Here is a 14,509-nt window from a genome sequence, read left to right as displayed (position 1 = left end):
CCCTGAAACACATTGAGTTTCTACCTAAGATCAGTGCAATTGCTTCTTTTCACTGAGCGGTTCCATAAAGGAAACACCTTTGATGGTCACCCTTCAGGGTGGGGCATCTGTCCCTGTCACCCAGTGATCCAGTTACAGATGGCCTTGTAAGTCAATGGTTTTCATAGGTGGAACAGACTGAGGCTAAACCAGCAGAAACCCAGGGTTTCTTCATTGGTAAATTGGAAGTGGAAGCACCAGTTATGACAAAGCATCCAACACTTTTCAGTAGATTCCCTGTATCAGTCAACCTCTGATTTAAAAGGGACGTGGGTTTATCTTTATTTGTTACTATAATGTGTTTTGGATCTGTAATCATATATCTCCTAATAACAGCTGCTAATTGTGGGCATATATTGAGTAAACAAAACCCTTATTTAACCCCTTCCCCGCTCATGACGGAACCACTCGGTCATGAGCTACGGGTGCGCTGTGCTCATGACGGAGTGGTTCCGTCATGCTGCGGCCGTTGGCGGCCGCTCCTCCCACGCGGCGCTAATTCCCCGCCTGTGCGGGCGATTAGCGCAGTGGGTGGAGTCATGACGGAACCACGCCGTCATGAGCACAGCTCACCCGTGACTCATGACGGCGTGGACTGTCGACCCCCCCAAACCCCCCCAGCACTGCGGCGGAATTCGCGCCGCAGCGAAGGGGTTAATGATCCCTTGCATCCATCGGTAAGCTCCTGGCCTACTATCATCCAATGATTTTTCTGAGAGCTGTATGAATATTTTACTGCTCTGTGAAACTTCAGTTACTGACAGTAACTCATAGAGAAATGGCTTTTGTGAATGTCATCAAAAGAATTCAGTGAGCTGTTTTTCTTTGACCCAGAATAAATGAGGACTTAATAGAGTCAGGGAAAAGAATATGTCAGTCAAGCTCCAAGCGATTGAGAACAACCCTCTAAAGAGATATACGGGTTATCTTTTACATAACAATTTTCTAAATATATCTCCTAAATCCCTTAGGTTTTATCAGAAATTTGAATGAGGAAATGTTTCAATTCTCTGGGGCAGATTTACAATTACTGGCGCATCCCTGCATATTAGCAGGGATGCACCAGTTATGTTGCGTGACTCAAAAACCCTCCTGCGCCTCCATGGATGCGCCGCATTTACAATGCTGCGCACCGTGGCACAAGGATAGACAGATGCGTGACGCATCTGTTGGCATAAGGGCGACGCAGTGCTGGAGTTGTGTCGCAATAGCGACACAACTTCAGCACTGCTCAGGGGTGCCCTATACCTAATATGCTGCGTCACTCCTTACGCCTACTTCAAGCAGGTGTATGGATTTGATGCAGCAGGGACGTAAAAGTGACTCTGTGAAACCTTGCAGATTTCACTACGTCACTTTCACGGGGCTTCCTTGCGACGGAACGCCCACCCTGCATACATTATACCTGACACAGGTATAATGTAGCGCAGGACTTTACAAAGTGACGCATCTCACTGGATGCGTCATGTTGTAAATATGACGCATCTTGGCGCATTGTTTACGCCAACGCTACGTCACAAAAGTGACGCAACGGTGGTGTAAAAGTGTCACAAGGGGCTTGTGTTTTGGGAATGTAGTAAAGAGTTTACGTTCTCCCTCGCAGCCAACTATCTTGCATTGAACTCAATATCACAAATCAATAAAAGGAGAAAAAGAGATCATCGTGTTTTTGCCACACATCTTTAATTAACAGTATTCCTGCAGACAAGCAAGATTTCCAAAAAAGGCACTGTTGTTAAATATTCATTTGCAGATGCACCAGAAAGGACATTCTCACACCAACAAAAAAGTAACTGTTCAGTCCTACATATGTTTCAATTCAGTACTATTGGATTTCACACAGGTCTCTTCGATATAACATCAAGCTGGTGCTGCAGAATCATCCTCTAACTGTGTATATTGTTGCATAAGCGAGGACGCCTCAAACCACCATCCTTTGCTCTCTGCGGCTATGCCTGATTTTACATAACTGTTGTTGGCCATTTAATCATACTGAAACAGAGTCCCTGATTTGCTACAGTTCCTGTTCATATATCCCTACATCATAGGTGGGTTATATTGCTTACAAAGTTAAAGGTAGCAGCAGCTTTAAACATCCTTCTATTGCTACCATCAAGGAAGACCTTGGGTGCTGATTTGAATTTCTAGTGTTCCTTGATTGCTATATTGTACTATTGTGCATTATTGCGCTGCTTTATTTTTCTGTGTATACATGTTTTTACATTTTGAAAATGCCCCCTGTGAACGTACCTAAAAGGCAAATGTAAAACGAATTTGAATTGTGCCCAGATATTGAATTTTAAAAGGATTAATCTTTTCTCTCTAGCTAGGAGTGCCTCAGGCACTATTAAAATGCAGTTTTTATGTACTTGTATAGGCCAAAACCTAATTTCCTAGTATTGTATTGTCTATAAGTTCAGTGATTATGTGGTTTGTTTTGGACAAAAAAACATTTGCAGCACCTTCTACAAAGCCATAGTAACAACTGAACTGTTGGTAATATTTTGAAAAAGCAAGAGTTGCAATTAATATGGAAATGAGTAATTGACATATGATCCGAAGTAAAGTTTGAAAGGTTGCATTTTCATATGAGACGTCATCAATTCGAGTTTCAAAAAAGTTCATGTATGGTATCTTGCTGTATCCACTTTCATTTAAATATTTACAATATAAAGCAAAGTGATAGGAACCCTAATATGTTGTTTATGCTTTTATTCATAGTTACATTTGTGGCTACCTGAAATCTGTCATATGTATTGTATGAATGTAGTTATTCTAAAAACATTTTCATTGGTGTAAAGGTGATAACATTGCAAAAAATGTATCGCTATGAATTTCAATGATTTGAAAATGTTGTACTAATAATTATTCGATATATTTTACGGGGCTGTTTGTGATTACATACATTTTCTCAGTATGGGGATCAATACAAAATAATAGTTGCACGTGAACTCGGAGCAATGCTTAGCAGACAAGAGAGATCTTAGGAAAAAGATTAGCCTTTACTGGAAATGTTATGTATTTATAGTAAATTGTAAACTTGCATGTCTTCATAGTGAAACTGATATTCAAACTGACAACAGAGGATATTGCAACAAATATTTTGCAATATTGCAAAGGTTATTCTTCTCAGGTGGGGAATCATGATGTCTTTTTCAGGGAACAAAGAATCGGTGCGTTTTATTCTGGCATCTTTACAACCTACTATAGCTTGCATCATTTCAAAGTGCTGATAGCAGAGCTCAGAAGCACAGTGTATTAATTGCCTCTGTGTCTTTCAGTTGTGCAGCCCCCACTTATTTACATACTTCCTATGCACATCTCTGAGCTGCCCAGTGTCATTCACCCAAACTTATGGTGTCAGTCCAGACCTCTATGCGCCATACAGCCCAGGTCACATGTAAGCTTTGCAATCTCCATTTGACCGTATTGATATCACAACGTTGAACCCATGTCTCTCTCTTTGTCCTTTTAGAGCCACCTACTCGCTCCTGACTGGATAAAGAAGAGCGTCGATTAAACGTTAAAAACGTAAACATGGATTTTACAGTCCTGATGCTGGTCCCATGACTCCTGCATTAAAGAGTAAAAACGGAAGTGCAAGGGATCCAAGGGTCAGGTAGAACCTCTTATCCCTTGCTTCCCCTAGTTCAGGTTAATCTGAAGATGTTAATGTTGGGAAAATTGAGTTCACCCTTTCTATTCAACCCTTGTTTGCTTCATAAAGTCAAGACATCATATTGTAATAAATGCAAACCATGCATTCTTTTGGGACTAACATTGATGTGGCCTCGCATGCTGGCTACTTCTTTAGAATAATTCCTTTATATCTGTTTACGAGAGCTAGATTAATTATATGGAGATGTGAGTTTAGTTTCTTTAATATTAATATTTCTTAGTTTCCAAGCTGCAGTGTTCTGTAACTGCTGAAGTCTGTGTATTTGTTTGGAATACAATTTTAGGCTGTCCCCCCCTTTGTACTCTTTGACTTGCTCCCAACAGATGCTGCTGAGATCGCAGTAATTGTTGGTTTTGTGTGAATGCTAAAGTACTGTGCTGCCAGACTTCAGATGTGGGAGCACTATTATTTACCCTGAAATAGAAATGATTACAGATTCTACTTTGGTCAGTTCCCTGTTCTAACATCATCAGTACCCTCAGCTTCACCCGCAGTGTGTGTGTATTTGTGTGTGTGTGTGCGTGTGCACGTCTGTGTGTCTGCGCGTAAGTGTGTATTCTCAAATATGCTTGGCACCATTGTACTGGTGTAAGAACAAGGCTAGCCAGCTAGAATCTTTTCATTAATATAATTCGGAACCTGATAAATGCATATTTGGATTTTTGGCTGATCTATTCGTTTCTGTTTATCTGCACTAATATTATAACAGCACTATGTTTAGCTGTGTATATGTTCTTGTTTAAAATAAAGTGTTTATTTTTCTGAAAAACGTATTTTATTATTTCTCTTTATATGTGTTCTACAAGCTTAAAACTGAATATGATTGCTTGAAATATTCATAACGTTGAACTATGCCTTTGGTTCAGCAACAATCAAGGGTGCTGGTGAGTTACCTAGGAAGGTTAACTACTTTGCTGAACATCCCCTTTGTGAATCTTTGAGGCGTTATTGTGGTATTTAAGCTTACAAAGCAAGTACTCATGCACAGCGTAATTCTTGGTCTCAGATTCCCTCTTCTGAGAGAAATGTTAAGTGCTTTATGGGCTAAGGTGGCGCACAACAACCTTTCAATTTGATATAATATCTCGTTTTAGGTTGTTTAACACCAAATTGCTGTGCTTTCTTCTTAGGGGCATATTCACAAGCCCCTATCGCCACCACAACGCTACTTTGAGTGACGTTGTGCTGGAGATACGGGCCTCGCCTTATTCACAAGGCAGCGTTAAGCCACTTAACGTGGCTTAATGTTGCCTTGTGAATAAGGCACCCTTTTGCGCGGTATTTAGTGTGAAAGGGGAGGGTAATGGGTGTTGCCGTGGGCGTTCCACCGCAACATCCATTGATTTTGACGCTGCCCCCTATTCACAAGGGCAGCGTAAATAGTAGGCAGAGCCCAAATTAAGACCAAGGAAATCCATGTCTTAAACAGGCGAAATGAGGAGAAATGCTTTATTTCTCCTCGTTTTTGCTTTTACCATGTGTGCTGCCTCGTGCAGTACACATGGAGACAGCTCATTGCCATGGTTTGTGTATGTACAGGAAGGTGTCCCTTCCTGTACATAAACAAACCTTTTTTTTAAATGCCATTCTGTCACTTTCATGTGTGCTGCATAAAGCAGCACATATGAAAGTGAGAGCATTGCATTTAGGATTGTTTATGTGCAGGAAGGGACACCTTCCTACACATAAACAATCCTCCCCTGCACACAGAAACCCTTGCACTCTGGTGCAAGGGTGCCTGCGTTGGCACTTAGTTGTTAAACTTAGCACCATCGCAGGGGGGAATGCAAGGCTGCACCTTATCCTTTTGAATATGGTGCAGCCTTGCGTTTCCGAAGTGGCAGGGAGAGAGGCGCTAAGCCAAGAAGGCTAACGCCTCTCTCCTCCACTTCCTTGTGAATATCCCCCCTAGTCTCTTGGTAGCAAATTAAGAGACAGAAATAGAAGTGAAGATAAGAATTCAGAGATCTTTGAAAACCAGTAGATCATTTAAATATGAATTTGCCCAAACTAAATTTGCTACTCAATTGCTAATATTGCAGCAGGAGATGCCTTACCATGGACCATATACCACATTGATATTCATGCAAATGTCTTCAGTTTTTTTAACCATTTTCTTGGTGTGGACAAATTGATCCATTTTCATGCATGACTTCCATAGGTAGCCTTTATCATCAAAAGCAGATTCTAAATCTGGAAATCCACTGTTATGATGCAGCATCAGTTAATTAAAGAAAATCTTAACCAACTGTTGTTGATACTTCATAAAGGCCTTCGAATACAAGCTGATAGGTTCTCTGAAAAAATGTCCATATAGCACTCATTATCTCCTTTTAGTGAAAACAGGGAAGGTGGTGGGGGTTGGTTAAGGATGACAAGTGAGGAGTTTTTTCCCACATTTTTGTTATGTTATTCATGGCTCCCTGTTGGACTTGGCCCTTTTTGGCTAAAGTTCCCTAAACTTTTTGCCTCCCCTATACCTTTTTTCTGACATGGTGCTGCCAACTTAGATGCTTTAGGCACTTTGCCACTGCTGATCAGTGTCAAAGTGCAAGTGCTCCCTGTATAAGGGGTGTTATGGTAATTGGATTGTCCATAATTGGTATGTTTGCCTTACTAGTAAAGTCCTTAGTAAAGTGCACTATGTGTGCCAGGGCTGGTAATGCAGATGCTACTAGTGGACCTGCAGCACTAATTGTGCCACCCACACAAGTAGCCCTCAAGAGAGAACTCAGGCTTGCCACTGCAGTGCCTGCGCGCAGTTTGCTAACTGCCATGTTGTCTTGACAAGTGCATCCACTTGCCAGGCCATACCCTTTCCTTTCCATGCACATCAGATACCCCTATGCTAGGTCCAGGGTACCCCCCTAGACAGGGTGCAGTGTCTGTAAAAGGTAGGGCATGTACTAAGGTGTTTACCATGTGCTGACAGTAAAATAATCTCCATTTCGTTTTTCACTATTGCAAGGCCATCTTGCCCATAGGACAGAATGGGGGAGGCTGTGTAATATGTTTCCCGCCAATCTTCTCATAGGCTTAAGATTGAGAGGTGAAGCTTAGTGTACTTGAACTCACAATTTAATAATACATCTGGTTGTGAAGGTGGTTTTTGCATTAGGTGTTTAGAAACCACACTTTTAGAAGTGGCTGGGGGCATATTTTGACAGTAGGTGACCGCGAGTCAGTAAGAGTGGCATAGAGACCGTCCCAAGCACTGAGATCAGTGCCGGAGTACATTATTTTTGCATTATGAACTGCCTGATTGTTGCATTACAAATTGCATTATTTTTGAATTACAAACTGCCTGATTGTTGCATTATTTTTGCATTATTTTTGCATTATGAACTGCTTGATTGTTGCATATCGAATGGCATTATTTTTGCATTCCGAACTGCCTGATTGTTGCATTACGAATTGCAATATATTGCATTACGAGCTGCCTGATTGTTGCATTACGAATCGTATTATTATGGCATTACGAACTGCCTGGTTCTTGCATTACGAACTGCATATCATTGCATTAGGACTGCATTGGATCATCAATAATTGCTCATTAATACTGAAAGAACCTACAAGGGCTTGCTGGCCTAATAAGCGGCAAGGTGAAATATTACAAATACGAATATTTTGGATTTTTATCATGTGGTCTTATCGTATATCCTTTTTATATAAACATATAATTGTTTTATGAAACTCGTGTTGAGTCAATTTGTGGTGTTATCACTGGGTTACTGAGAGTGTGGATGCAAATACTTTACACATTTGCCTTGGAGATAAGCCTGGCTGCTCGTGCCAAGCTACCGAGGGAGTGAGCAGGGGCTATCTGAGAAGGTGTCCTTCCTTTCCTTGACTTAGAAACAAGGGTCCCTATTTGGACTAAGGTACCTACCTCAGCCAACTGGAGACCCCCCAGTTCTAACATTCCCCTATTACTCTTCTACCACTGCATAGCAGTTGAAACCAGGAGCGGATGATTCAGGGGGCCCTGCATAACAACAAATTAGTTGTGTCTTGCTTACTCTGCCTTGGGAAGGCATTCGTTGGTGGAGCATGGGTGTTTCCACACATTCACCCATGGATTTTGGTGCATTCCAAGATTTACTAACAGTAGAAAACCTGGGAATCAAAAAGGCATGCCATCCCAGGGGAGGTGCAATACCTTTATTTTTTCTCATTGTTTCCTCTTTCTACATGTTCTACATTCTGCAGTACACATAGAAATAGGGAAACACCTTTAAGGATTGTTCTTATGCAGGAATGTATCCCTTCCTGCTTTGAACAATCCGGCCTGAAACGCAGGCATTCTTGCACCATGGTGCAAGGGTACCTGCATTGGCACTAGGCTGCACTGTGTGTGGCATCCCAGTGAGAGAGCAGGAATGTGTCATGTCTTAGTAGATGTGGTGCATTCCTGCCCTCTCCATGTGACGCAACACCATTGCTCTGAGTCACATCTTAGTAAATCTGGCCTCTCATATTTACCTTTCACCTGATTTTCACTTTCCTTATTGCTGGTGACCCATATGGTAGGCTACTAGTTCAAGACACTATTATGGCTTATTTAACTTTGACATGATTATGTCCAATGCTGCTGCTCTATGAGAAACATTGAGACTCTGGTGTGTTTGGGAGTATATGTCACTTAGCCTATTTATAGGATTTTGATGAGCGAGCAACATTATAGATCATTCGTCCTAATCATAATCTTTTTAACAACATTGATGCTTGTATGGATATGTAGTTTGGCCAAATCGTATTCTGAGAATGGCTGTTGTACCTTTTTGTAGGGAAACGTAATTTATGGTAAGCGGTTACTCTTGCTAAAATTTAGTTGAAGATGTATCAACTTTCAGTATTGCTTTTCATATTGCTGCATATTGGATTTTGACATATAATTATAAATGTGTTCTCCATGCTTTATCCGTTGACATATTAGTTTTTAACAGCATTGTCAAAGTGATCAAGGGGGATGGTGAAGCATGTGCTGACTGAACTGATTGAATTATTGTCTAGTAATTGGAACAATTTGGAACTATTGATTAATAAAAAAATAATTGGAGTTTTGACCTCAAACAGACTGAAACATTATTGTGATTCTTAGGTATCTGTAGGTACAAGAGTGCACTGCAGGCGATGGGTAGTCTATAATGTTTTATTTCCTAGGTGGACGCATTTTCGTTTTATTAAAAGGATGTGTGCTGTTTTTTTTTAAAATGGATGAATTCGATTTCATTCCTTCCTCAAATTAATTTCGTTACAATTGACACATTTTCGTTTATTAAACGAGTCTGTGCTATTTTTTTTTTAATGGATGAGTTCGATTTATTTAATTATTTCCTAAAATTCATTCCGTTAAAATGAAAATGTGCTAGTCCTGATGAAAAAAATGTGGTTGAAGAATCTCTTAAAAGGATGATACACAGCCCACTTCACTGTCAATAAAATGAGTGGTGCAATTATGGCGTGATGGTATAGGTTGCTGGCTGCAGTGGGGATTTAATGTTTGTGCTGACAGGTCTTAGACAATGGCTTTATTCAGTGACCACTTGAAACCAGAATTACATTAGTGTCTGCTGGTTCAAGCTGTTGTTACTTTGAAGTGTGACTCCGTTTGCCTGCATTTCCACTAGGACAGTGCAAAGCTTTTATTGTGCGAGTATTATCTCGTAAATTCCTGATTATTGGACCACGAAAGCTTGCAGAGAGACCAGTTCTTTCAAATGCCTACACACTCATGGAGGTTTTTCTAACAGGTATTATTTGTTTTTATTAGTTCAGGAAAATTATTATGAGTCGTTCTCTGGTTACGTCTTTCCAACTAGCCTTCTGAAACTAGGTTGTGCTGGTAACGCATGATCATTTTGTATGTGAGTGTATAACTTCCTTGTCTTCTCAAAAGTATTCTGAAACTATGGTTTGCTGGGAACTTGTCATTACATTAGGGAAAACATAAAATATTTCTCCCTTTATAAACCTTTCTTTGCGTGAATTCCTCTGTGTTAACAATGGAACATATAGTATGCATGAATGTAAAGCTGTTATTAAATACTGCCGCTTTCTGCAGTTTCTATCGTAATTTCCTTCCTGCAATACAATGTATGGGGAGATTGTGGGCCTATAGAAACTTGTTGTGAATTCAGAATGCAGACATGTTGCCAGAGTGGTTGAATTTTCAGAATGTCACCTCTTAGGTTTTTTTTTTATTTACATACTTATTTATTTTAAATTTTTCATAAGGCACTAATTACTGTTTTGTAAAGGACAGATTTGTGGTTCTGCCTACAAAGTAGGCGAACACCCACATACTCACGTTTGTATGCTGTCACATTACTTTTACAATTAGTTTCTATTTTTTTTGGAAAAATAGAAAAATTACAAATTACAAAATGAATTTAAAATGTACAAATCTAACAAGTTCATTATCCTTCACCAACATACATTTATGTTACAGAGATTTGTATATACTTAGCATACTTAGTGAAATAGGTGTGACAAAAGACAGAGATGAAAACGGAGTACCAGAATGCAATCTTCAAAGAAACTTGCCCCACATATCAAGCCTGTCCTCCCTCCCAATTCTGTCCTTTATTTTTTAAAGTGTAATTTCAGTTTCAAATATAGAATATATCTGCTTCAACAAGTATGTATCAACTGGGGTGCATATTTATGAGAGGCTTGCTCCACCATTCTGTCACTAATTTTAACATGACAGCTAATATGTACCATATTGGTAATACAACATATGTTTTTGAAATATATCCAGTACATCTGCAAGCTAGGTGGCACAATCACTGTTGTATGGGTGAGCCAGCCTGTCTCTGGACTTCCCTAAGTGTGTGTTGCATCTGTAACACATCTCATGGCAGTGTTCCTGACAGATGGAATGAATAAAGATATTGGGCAGAATAGGGAATACAATAGCATGGCACATAGGCCCCAGGAGCATTGTTCACATGAACAAAAGATTGCAGAGGTATCCTGGTAATGGCTCCGAAAAATTAAGTGTGATGAGAATGCTCCTGATTCCAGCTTTGCTCTTGTGCCATGTTGTCTGCTGTTCCCCAGGCTGGGTGAAGAGGAATGTGCATGCACTCCTTAAACCCAGACTCATTCCATGGGCCATGTGTTGGCCCAATGGTCATGAAATGACAGGGACATGAACCAATTAAACCCAGCCAGAGAAACCACCTAGACACCATTCTCGGTCACACTGACCTGTCAAGTGGTGCCAACCCAATCCACAGCTGTGCCAAATACCATACAACACTGCGTGTAGTAACGCATACATTAAATAACTGCAGCATCATCGCAACTACCTAAGTCTCTACAAACTAACCCCAAAAGGTGAAGAACCAGAACCTTTTGGACCTGGCGGCGCAGGGTACGCCTTAATCTCCTGGGTTCTCCTGCATCAGCTAACAGAGACACGGGGACACTCTGTCGGCGTAAAAGATCAGATTTTATTAGCTGCAGCTAGTACAGTTGTCCTGGAAGTACACACGGTATGTTCTCAGGAGACTGCCACTTCACTCCGTGGCGCACAATCTTTTATAGTACATAGATAACATATACATTAACAAAGAACACACCTAAAACATACATAGAGGACCAATAAGGTAAAGGTAAAAACGGAACGTGTCCAATAGGAAAGATTGGAAAACAAGGATATCGAGTAACTCGAAGAAGCCTCTCCTCCAACGGTGTTTGCTATCCCTCCCATAGGTTAAGGTATTAACATGTCTGTAACTGACTTGCAGGTGGCGAGATACGTTTGTATGTTCTGGAGGACAGTTGTGAAACAAGAGAATACGAACGGAGGACAGCGAAGGCCAGAAGATAAGATAAAGTCAGGAGAGAATAGTGTGAACCAACAGATAGTTAAGACAGGGATTAGAGGAACCAGACAGGGATTAGTGTACTTGGCCAGTCTCTAACACCAGCTTCATAAACAGAGGCACAAGACTATTTCGACACAATATTGCAGGAAAAGCAGAGAAGACTTCGTTCGTTGTGCTGCCTGAGTGAGGGCAACACAAAATGGCGGCAGAGCACAAAATGGCGGCTCTATGCGATCGTGATCGAAAATCGAATTTCCTCAAAGGTAGACAATTTAGTAAACGTCTCAATACATTACAATAATTATGTTGTTCCCCTCACAATAAATTGTCACTTAAGGAGTAACTTATAAGAAGGAATTAGTTTACACATAAGCACACTATGACCAATGAAATGTCACACATAACCAAACTGTAAACTTGACTGCAATAACTCTAAGACCAATGGAACGGTGTCCAATCTGTAATTTCCTAATTTTTACAGGCCTCTACATTAGATCCCACACATTAGGCCAGTAGCATAGTTCAGAATCCACGCAACGCCCCTGTTACCGGGTGCATTGCATCAGTAGTTCCGGTCGTAAGCCACGCATCGAGGCCAATGAATGTATACAACTGAATAAGTGCCAATGTGCTGTGCTTTCATCACACAATAGCAATTACAGCACTGATGCATCAGAATAAAACAATGCATTTGTCAAAAACGGGTAGGACACACACAGGAAATGATGCAGTGGATGTGGCAGGATGCATATTAGGAAGTGTGAAGTTACTTTCACTTGCTCTGACTCACTGTTAGTATGTTCTGGGTGCTTGAGGTGTTTGGATAGTGCCTGTGAGATTGGTGGTTGTTTGGACTTGTCAGTGTGTGCTCTGTCTCTATATTGTGTCTTTGTCTAACCTTGTTGTCCTTTTGTATAGTTTTGTCCAGTTATTGTCACTATATTGTTGGGAGTTTGTCTTTTCAGGGTATTTTCATGTAGGGGTTGTTATAGTTGGTAGAAGGGTTAACGATTTTTGTATATGTCTGTGGGAGGGATAGAGACATGTCAGGGAGGGGAGGGGAAAAACCTCAGTGAGCTAGAGTTGGGAAGACTGATTTGGATGATTCTCCACTACCTGCCCAGGATAGTGACAGCTGGGGGTAGGGTGAGCCAGGGCTACCCTGCAAAGGACAAAAATTGATTGGTGGGAGCGTGTGTGCTGGCATTTGCAGAAGATCATCCAGGTCGATTTGACCTGTGTCCGGATGTAGCATAGGTAGGCTGACATGGTGGCACGGGAGGCCGATCTAATTTACCTCATTGGACTGCAGATTGGCAGATTTGTAGGTACGTATGTTTGTTCCTTCTGATTTTTGCAATGTATCTATATAAGCAATGCCAAACATAAACATGGCCTGTGTATCATTTGTCTAGCTCTTTTGACTTATTGCAATGTGCAAGATGCATTTCAAATTGTAATATCAGGAACTGGGGAAAAGTAAGGGAACTTTGTGTGCCTCAGAGTACCTACATTAAGAAAACGTTAAGCAAGCACAGTGCAAATTGATCCATTCTGATACCCTGGCACATGGGCCTGTTCAATGGTTACTGGGTGGCAGTTCTAAATGTAAATGCATGGAATCATGAGCTTTTCCATATGTGACATACATGTATGTGGAGGGGATGCTTCCAAATTGCCAGCGCACCTACTGTTGAAGGCAAAGCAGCTGATCTATGTCCAAAGTCACATATATATACAATCTTCCATGTGTGCAGCAGTCTGCTACATGTACACAGATTAATATGCCTCATAAAAATCCACATGTGTAGAACTCTGTTTTTTCAGGGCAACATCAGAACATATCTGTTGAAAAGGCATGCATACTTGCACAAAGTTAAGAAGTACAAATAATTCCCCCTAGTCAGCACTCTGCCCACCAGTGCCAGTAAGCATTTCCATGGCTTCAGTAATGTCATATACGGTGTATGCCTGTCCTATTCCAGCAGTACATAAATTAGTCATTCCGAGGGTCAATGTTGTTAACCATGTATTATGGTACAATGGAGTCTGACTTGATGGTGGCCAGCATAACTAAATAGATAACATGCCTGAGGCATGCTTCAGGCATACGATGATGGATACATCAGAACTACAGCATCCAACCAGCTCTGGCCTGCATGTAGACTAACTGCTTCCAATAATACAGCCATATTCAGGTTTGTGTGTCTCAGCTGTTATGTAAAACTGAAATACTGGGATAGCATAGTTTGTAAGATTGAAATGTAGGCATATGTTAAAGCACTGTTTATAATGCAGTGTCCCAAATCAAGTATTCTAGGGGGACATCAACCATTTTTCCAGGACCCCAATGCTACAGTTTAGTTTTATGTACATGTATGTAGCATCTTTAAGTCTGTGTGTCATCTAAGTGAAATGTAACATTGTGATATGTTGTGGGAGGTAATGATCATCTACTATCAATTTGTTGTCAGTGTGTGAAATACAACATAACTTGCATACAGAATCATTTGGAAGGAGCAAGAAAGAATTCCATTGTGAATGTAGGGTGTATGAAAGCAGGCCCACAGAATGTAAGCATGTTAAAATTTGAGTTAATGTTTGCACAAGTATAATCATGTGGCTTTGGTCAATGTAACCATCACCTTCTGCAGAATCTGCATGAGTTCAACAGAAAAACATTAGCTTGTACAACAAAGAGCTCTTAGCTATACAAGCTATACAATAATGTATCAACGTATGTAGTAGCACAATGAAATGGGAAGGGATCTGTTGCATATGTCCAAAATTGTGTATTACAGAGGTGCAATATTTTAACAGAGACACTGTTAGCAATCATGTATAGGTAGTTGTGATGATATCAGAGTCACACGGTGTGTGATTATGCAACATATGTTCCAACAACATGCAGCATATGTAGCTCAGACATGCTGCATAGTTTAGAGCTCTCTAG

This window comes from Triturus cristatus, chromosome 8 (assembly GCF_964204655.1).
Source record: "Triturus cristatus chromosome 8, aTriCri1.1, whole genome shotgun sequence".
Classification (NCBI taxonomy): domain Eukaryota; kingdom Metazoa; phylum Chordata; class Amphibia; order Caudata; family Salamandridae; genus Triturus; species Triturus cristatus.
The sequence above is the reverse complement of the archived record's forward strand: the minus strand, read 5'-3'. Positions refer to the sequence as shown.